Source organism: Theobroma umbraticum, unplaced genomic scaffold (assembly GCF_002168275.2).
Source record: "Theobroma umbraticum cultivar Fairchild unplaced genomic scaffold, ASM216827v3 scaffold_95.0, whole genome shotgun sequence".
Lineage (NCBI taxonomy): Eukaryota > Viridiplantae > Streptophyta > Magnoliopsida > Malvales > Malvaceae > Theobroma > Theobroma umbraticum.
This window is the reverse complement of record NW_018397257.1, coordinates 3786542-3795466: the sequence shown is the minus strand read 5'-3', so window position 1 is coordinate 3795466 and position 8925 is coordinate 3786542. Positions and strand designations below refer to the sequence as shown.

The window sequence follows — 8925 nt, the reverse complement described above, 5'->3', positions numbered from 1 at the left end:
TTCAAACTTTCAATAATTAATAGCCTAAATTAGCTTTTTTAGCCATGAAAATTTCCAGAAATAATCTTCATTGAACATTTTAATAAAGATAATATTTCTGGAATTTTTCAGAATTAATCTTCAAGAGTTCCTTGTCAATTAAAACCAAAATTCATGCCAAAATAGTGAGCTGGACAGATTTATATTTGCACCAATTTTCTTGCTTGATATCAGCATATTTGACCATGATATTTTCCAGGAATAATCTTTATTGAACGTTTTAATAAAGATAATTTTTCTGGAATTTTTCAAAATTAATTTCCAAGACTTTCTTGTCAATTAAAACTGAAATTCATGTCATAACAGTGAGCAAGACTGCTTTCAAATTTTTGCTACAACTTCTTGCTTAAAATCAGCTTATTTAATCATGAACATTTCATGATTTTGCTGTCCACATATCCACCAATAAATGTGTGTTTGCTGGAACTTAAAGCACAAATAGAAGCAAAATTCTACACCTAAAATCATGTGTGTTTGCTGCCCTACAAGATAGCCTCCAAAACCGTCTTTTATGTTCTTTTTCTCGTGATTCCTTTGCACAATGTAAAACACACATTAGTTAAGTCTACACATGATTTAAATAAGTTAAAATAAAATTAAAAGAGGCCACAAATGTTTCTAGATAGAATTAAATGAAATTGGCGAAGTAGATTTTTGAAAAATCAATTTTAACAAAATCGCCCCAAATCAAAATAAAAAACAACTATTTGCTAATCAAGCATCCATTGAACGTGAGCAAGCACTCAAATGGCATGAAAGTGGCGCTGATACCATTGTTGGGTAAGAGCTAATCATGCATCAAATACAAATAAAAACACATCAGAAATAAAATTAACAAATTGAATTACGTCTGACCCTCTTAGGATCTTTTTCGTACCAAATTAAGTACAGAATTAAATTAATAAATAAAATATATGATCATATCACTTTACCTAAATAATAAAAGTTTATGAATCCTTTATTAAACTGCTAAATCGGTTTTCAAAAAAGCTCAACCATCTCAGCCCGGTTGTTGTAAATCAAAGCTGTCTAAGGAATCCTTTTGCAGCCTCTAATAGTAATCCATACCAATGAATTAGAAAACCCTTCTTTAAGGATTAGGAGTGTTATCCTTTGACAATATGCTAGCAAAGATGAGTTTTATAAACTCATAATCCACACAAAAATTTTGGGCTGAACACACAAAAGAAATCAAGTGAATGAAAAACTATATTTATTTGCACAAGGAACAGCAGGATAAAAGGAATTTCTAATGTGCCGTTTTTCTACTTTTGTCAGCCACTCTCTTATTTTTGTTTGGAGGTTATAGCAAGGAATTTATAACTTGGATTAATTTTAAATCATAATTACAAAACTATTTTGTAATTGCCAATTAATCTAATAATTTGATTAAACAGTTTAATTAAGTCCTTAAGAGGCTGAATTAGCTTAATTGTTTAATTTAATCAATTACGTCCAATAACTTAATTAAAAAATTTAATTAATTAAGTCAAACAACTTAATTAAACAATGTTAATCAATTAGGCCCAATAACTTAATTAAATAATTTTAATCAATTAGGCCAAATGACGTAGTTAAACAATTTAATTAATTAGGCACAACTTAATTGAACAATTTTAATCAAATGCTTGAGAAGCTCACAACTTTTAATTTAATTAAGTTCAACTTAATCACTTTTCGCATTTTATTGTCAACATTCATTTTAGGTGTGTGGCCCATTAGGCTTTTAACATGTTAGCAATGAACACAACATGTAATTCTTAAGTTAAACTTAGAATTAGATGAATTTAAACTACTTTAAATTTATCATTAATCAAGTCAGCTACCTAGAGTTCATAGACCAAGATTGGGATCTAGCAATCCATCATGGCCATTAAGTGTTAGAAGAGTTAAGATGGTTTGACTTAATATTTCAGTGATCAACCTTTCAATGTAATTCATTCCCTTATCATATATCCTAGATATGATAAGAGCATGGTGTAGTGTCCATTCATATTGATCTCCATATTTGTTCTTAAAGTTTGATGATCAGTCTTATAGAGATTTGTGAAACTCCTTTCATAATCTTTAAGTTGCCTTGGCCAAGGACTTCAATAAGCTAATATCAACCAAAAACTGTTCAGATATGTCCCTTGAATCACTTGTGGTGTTGATTCTTATCTTGACCACTCATTTGGCTTCACATGCTTCATGCTATACCTAAAAAAATTCTGTTTCAGCATCCTTGATTAGGTACCCGTAGGGATGAAATCAAAACATAGCACTCCACATATAAGACAATATGGTGTCTCAAGTCCAGGGAGTATTTATAGAACTGATACATGAAAAGTATTGCATAGACATTTGAGTGAAATACCAAATGCACTTCTCATGGTAGGTCATGTTCAGTGAACTTGCTTTCCTATACAAGCACCTATATTCTAGTTCTAGGTATCTCTATACTTCAAACTATAAGATTGGTTGCTTACTTCTCAAGTAAGAAATATGGAATGTACTAGTCTTTAGGTATAATTGATATCCAGTTTCAATGATACATCGACTAGGAACATTTAAAGGTTATGCTTCAATGCATAAGGATCTTATAACTGCAACCCATTTCGGTTCTGTTGCAAAGCATGTTAATCTCATGGACTTCATCCAATTAGACTTATAACTTGTTATAATTAATGTCTTATTAATGAAAGAAAACTTTTAATCATTCAACATGAACGATATTGTCGCATTATTGGAATCAAGCTTTAATCAATCCCAATTAATTGCAGGGCTCATCCCAACATCTACTTTATTCTCTACTAAAAGATTCAATTTTCCTATTGTATAGCAATCATATGGCCTATTAGCTAGAATTATCTGATCTTGTTCCTTTATATCTAGCTCATAATTCTTCCCATAGCAAATGAGCTTTAGCAAAAATATGCCATAGCAGTAAACATCAACTTTGATTGTAATGGGCATGTTTTTGAACCATTCATGGTCAACATATCCTTTGGTTCCTTGGATAATAGTAGTAGTTTGAGTCTAATTTGTCGTCAGAAGCTTGGCTAATCCAAAATTTGAAATTATTGCTGTAAAAGAGTCATCTACAAGGATATTTTGAGGCTTGACATCACAATGTATGATTTACGAGCTACATTCTTCATGTAGGTAGCATAGCCTTCTTGTAGTTCTAAGAGCAATTTCAATATTTTGGTACCAGATGAGTCTTGAAATTTCAAACAAGAATTTTGCTAGAGAAGCATTGCTCATGTATTTATACAGCAAAATGTGGTTTTGTCCTTCATTGTAGAATCCTAGCGGCTGGACTAAGTTCTTGTGGTTTTTTTGGCCTATTGCTATCACTTCTGCTCAGAATTTGTGCTCCCCATCCCTTTCCATCTTGCCTAATTTCTTAATTGCAACTAATTCTTTGGCTTCAGTTGTTAACATCCCTTTGTAAACCGTTCCAAAGGCACCATGACCTAATTCTTCCTTAAATCTGTTTGTAGCTTTCTCTAGCTCATTGTAAGTGAAACTTCGAAGATTTGTTGCTGACATGACTTTTTGTGGCTGAATTTTTGTTTGTTTTCTCTTTAAATGAGAAAATGACATAAAGGTTACTAGAAGTAAGAGCAAGTTTAGAAAGACAGAGCCACCAAATAAAACTGATATTACATGAATTATAATGGAATAATCCTTGTTCTCTACAGAAGTTTCAAAACTAGAGTTGTCTTTCCTTACTTTTATTAGGGCCTTCCTTCTAATGTTAGGATCAACTCCCTTATTTGCAAGAGGAATTTTCTTCTTACACTCGCCATCTCTGAAAGTAGCTATTGTACACAAACAATTATTCAAGCAAGCCAATCTGCACTGATACTCAGCTACTGCTTTACAACTTTGATAATATGGATCAAGCCAATCTGCACTAATACTCAGCTATTGCTTTACAACTTTGATGATATGGATCAAGCCAATTAGCATTAGGCATTATTTTAAATTCAAATAGGTCCATTTGTTGTGATGCTTCATCACAATCTTAGGGAATGAAGTTTTGTTTGCATCCCTTCGTAATGTTATTTGGATCTACAAAAGTGTATTTAGGAGGGCAATGACAAATTGGACTTTGGTGATCATCTAGCATGCAGTAGCTATTGAACCCACGTACTCTACTGCTTGAATCTCCTCCAATCCTCAAACATATATTTGATGGTATGAAGGATGTTAAAAGTTTTGTAATTCCATCTGGTAAAGAAGAAGATGAGATTGGGCGCTAAATTAACGACTCGTTGAAGCAAGGAAGAAGATAGATATGGTGATGTTTCAACTATTGGTTTAACGAGTTAATGAAATGCATATAGGCTTGTCATTTTAATATTTAGTACTGTTTCTTGTACTTTGGCTAAACACCATTTTACTGTGTCATTTTACTTGGTCCTTGTAAGGCTAAAAAGCCATGTTTTTTTTATTAATTTGGTATTTTTGCTACTTTTCATAGCTGTTGTAGTGTCCGTTGCAAGGCACAGGATTCCAAACTTGGAATCTTGTGCTTAGTTATAATTCCGCAGCATTTCATTCTCCAATACCGAATTGTGTGGTTGGTTTGTTTTGTTGGTATCTTTATATATGAAATATGAAAAAAAATGAGTGACAACTTCTTTCCCTAATTTTTGGTTTTCCCTTTTTTTTGCTCCCTTGTTTTTCCTTAGTTGAGATTTACTCTCTCTATAGTATATATTTCTCTATTATCAAAGAAATTTCCTCAAAGGACAAACTTGTCCTAGCCATTGGCATCCTACCATTGCTTTTAGTAGCACTATTTGGGTAGGCATATTGTTTGAATACTCCATCGTAGTTAACAGTAGCCCATAGGTAAAAGTATTTTGTTGATAATGCAGTTGAGAATACAGTATTAAGTATGCTTCCATTCCTTGATGTGAGGTATATGCTGCCAGACACGTTGAAGATCACCTCAAAACCACTGCCTATGGAATTTTGGGTTGACCAGTAAAGAGCAATAGCATCATCAAACAGAAAATTCATGGTATATAGGAGGAGGTTTCCATCAAGTTGCAAGATTAACTTAAATCTTGCACTCAAGTAATTCATTTCTGTGTAACGAGCAATCGGTTGGCCACCTTGCTTCATAATCTGCATTGGTAAGATTGTGTCTATAGGATCATCAAAACTCTACCACAAAATTGTAGAATCTTGTCCTGCTAGCACAAAGTTTCTTGTGTCAAGCATGGCTGCATAAGAAACACCTATACTAGTAGAAATAGGAGTCCATATCTGCCGACCAGCTTGATCTCTGAGAACCAACCAACCAACTCTGGTTAGGTCAACTTTGGACCCACTTTGGAGTAGATTATTTTGTTTGCTGACTAGAGCCAGACAATGGTCTTTTCAGGTATTTTATTGAACCAAATTGCTAGTAAGAAGCCATATTTTCCAATATGCTGGAAATTGAAAGCAAAATCACTTGAAGGTGATTTCCATGAAGAGTTCTCATTTTTTTGAATGAGGGATGAGCCCAAAGGAATATTGCTAAAGCTCTGAGTAGTGGATGACAGTGGTAGTAACAGAAAAAACAAGAATAAGCATAAAAGACCTAGTAGTTTAAAATCCATGGTGGGCTAAATGTTAACAAACTTAAATATTTTTTTTCAATTGTCATCCTAAATATTTGTTTCTAATGAAGGCTATCTCAATGGTATCTCAATTTGTGATCCTAGTAATGAAGGCTATCTCAATTGATAATTCTAATTTGCCGTGATTGATATGATGAAGACCATTTCAATTGATATGATTTGGTTGACTAGGCTATTCTAATTGACTTAGTGATTCTAGTTGAAATTTTCCTTAATTATTGGCTTGGTCATATAATGTTAGCTTGATCTAGGAAATTTCTCTTTATTGTATAGATTATTTTTCCTTTTGTATTGACAATGAAACTTATATATAAAGACCTAATGACTTCTTAAAAAAATCATCCAAAAGAGTATTCAAACTCTTCATGGTATTAGAGCGGGTTGTAGACAACCTAGGTTAAAATTTTTTTATGGCTGATAAAGGTGATGGAGGAGTAGACAAGGGCAACGTGAGCTTAGTACCTACCATAGGTGTCAGTATGTCGAATAGCACCTTTGTCCATGCCAAATCACTTTATTATCTACATTCCTCGGATCATCTTGGGCTAATATTTGTCACCAATCCTTAAAGCGAAATAGGAGACAACTATTTCACTTAGAGGCGCAGTTTTCTCAACGCCTTCCAATCAAAAAATATAATAGGATTCGTGGATGGATCGATTTCAAAACCAGAAGTTAATTCACCAAAGTTTCAAGATTGGGTACAGTGTAATGCAATAGTATTATCTTGACTAATCAATGCTCTTTGCAAAGAATTACAAGGTGGAGCAGTACATTCAAAGAATGCAAGTGAGTTATGGGCAGACCTTAAAGAACGGCTCACTCAAGGCATTACTCCTAGAGTTTATGAACTCAAGTGAGCCATTGCACTTTTACAGCAAGAGAAAGTTCTAGTTTCTTCCTATTAAGGAAAATTGAAAGCACTATGGAATGAAGTTAAAACTTTTTGACCTTTACCTATTTGTTCTCGTGGAAAGTGCACTACCGACAAGGCAAATGCAAGAGATGTGAGAGGAAGAGAAAGTATTTGACTTCTTGATGGGGTTGGATGATACTTATAGAACTGTTAGGTCACAAGTTCTTAGCATGGAATCCTTTCCCACCATTGGACGGGTCTATGCAATTGAAGCATAAGAAGAAAAACAGTTAGTGGTGGTTGCGTCATGAGCCATGGTGCCTGAAAGAACAACCTTGATGGTGAGAAATCAAGCTACCAGTAGTGCAAGATGTGACAGCGGACTGAATGTTAGGGATCAACGAGTTGATCGACATAATAAATGTAGCAGTGAAGGTTCCCGTTCTCATTGCTTACACTGTGACAAGATCGGCCACACCCGTGATGATTGTTATGAGATTGTTGGTTACCGAATAGATTGGCAAAGGAAATCAAAAGTTGGCGAAGATCAAGCATGCGTATGCAGTGATAGGGGGCTAAGAACTTCAACAACATCAACTAGCACGAAACCTTGGGCTTTCTTGGTTGGGTCAGAGATAGGCACGCCTCAAGAGTCTTCCTCACTTGTTCTTGGGCTAACACAAGCTCATATCTAGCAACTGATAGACCTTTTGGACCAACAATCCAACAATAGCAATAGGCCAAAAGTCAACATTGCCTCTAATGCGAACTTTTCTGGTAATTCTTCTAGTAAAAAAGACAATTTACGGGTAATTGATACTAGGGCTATAGATCATATTGCCCATCAAATCAATAGTTTATTTGGCATAGTTGAAAATCCTGATATTCCACCTATTCAAATTTCAAATGGTGACATTGTACCAGTTCATGCTTTGGGTCGAGTGAATCTTGGGCATAACTTAACCTTGGAACGGGTTCTGGGTGTACTTGAATTTTGCTTTAATTTACTATTTGTGAGCAAAATAACTCATGACTTAAACTGTCTTCTCATTTTTGGGTTTGAATTTTATGTAATATAGGACTTACACTTGAGGAAACTAATTGGAGTGGGTAGAATACGGAATGGATTGTACCATTTAAAGCCAATGAGGGCGGGCAAGGCATTTTTGGCTAAAAGCAAAGATACTGGCAAAGATATTGTGATTTTGTAGCATTATTGATTAAGGCACATTCCTTTGGATTGTCTTTCAATGGTTTTGAATTTATCTATTAATTGCATTAGAAAGGACAATTTTCTTTGTGATGTATGTTGTAAGGCAAGACAAACCAAATTACCTTTTCTGAATCATAAGAATAAAAGTCAGCATACTTTTGATTTAATTCACTGCAACATTTGGGGTCTTTATCAAACCGCATCTTTTTCAGGATCACACTATTTTCTTACTATTGTTGATGACTACAGTAGGGCAACATGAGTTTTTCTCATGAAGCATAAATTAGAAACTAAAAATCTCTTTTTTTATTTTTTTCAGTGGGTCAAGACATAGTTCAATACACAAGTAAGGATATCGCGAACAGACAATGGGATGGAATTTAAACATTAGGATTTGGTGGACCATTACTTTGAAAATGGTATGGAAAGACAAACCAGTTGCACAAACACACCTTAACAAAATGGTGTGGTGGAACGTAAACATTGCCATCTTTTGGAAGTGGCTCATGCACTTCAATTTCAAGCTAATCCTCCCATCACTTTTTGGGGAGAATGTGTGCTTATTTCAGCATATCTGATCAATCACATGTCGCTCTCAGTCATAAAGAACAAGACTCCATATGAGAAACCGCTTGGTCAACCTTCGACTTATGATCATCTAAGATCACTTGGGTGTCACTATTATGGGCATGTCAACAATAAATCGCGTGATAAATTTGCCTATTATAGTAAACCAGGTATCTTTGTTGGTTATCCTTCAGGATAGAAAGGATATCGCATATATAATCTTGAAAGTAAAAAGATTTATGTTTCACGAGATGTGAAATCTTAGGAAGAAATATTTCCTTTTGGTAAGATCGATGAGAAAGTAAATAATCTAATTGCTGAGCAAACATCTTATGCAAAGAGCACTTCGCTTAATTCATTTGATGAATCACCAAGACACTCTAATCTAGAGAATATAACACAGTAAAAGCATACTGAAAGCTGACTTGCTAGTCCATAGCAAGCTCATCATAAACTTAGGTTGGCCAAACATGATGATATAGAAACACCAATGGGTCGCAAAGTCAATAGCCCAAACTTAAGGACAAGGACTTCACATGATTCATCTTTGAGATACAAGCCTTCAGTCCTAGTTTGGAGTCCCATTTTGAGCCCTTAAAAAGATAAGGTAAACCAAATTCCTAGTG

General features: G+C 34.3%; 1 pseudogene; it reads right to left on the bottom strand.

Moving 5' to 3' along the window:
- The window catches only part of LOC110412310 (G-type lectin S-receptor-like serine/threonine-protein kinase LECRK2), a 14136-nt pseudogene extending 8494 nt beyond the window's left edge, over positions 1 to 5642 (bottom strand).
- Between the last annotated feature and the right edge of the window lie 3283 nt (positions 5643 to 8925).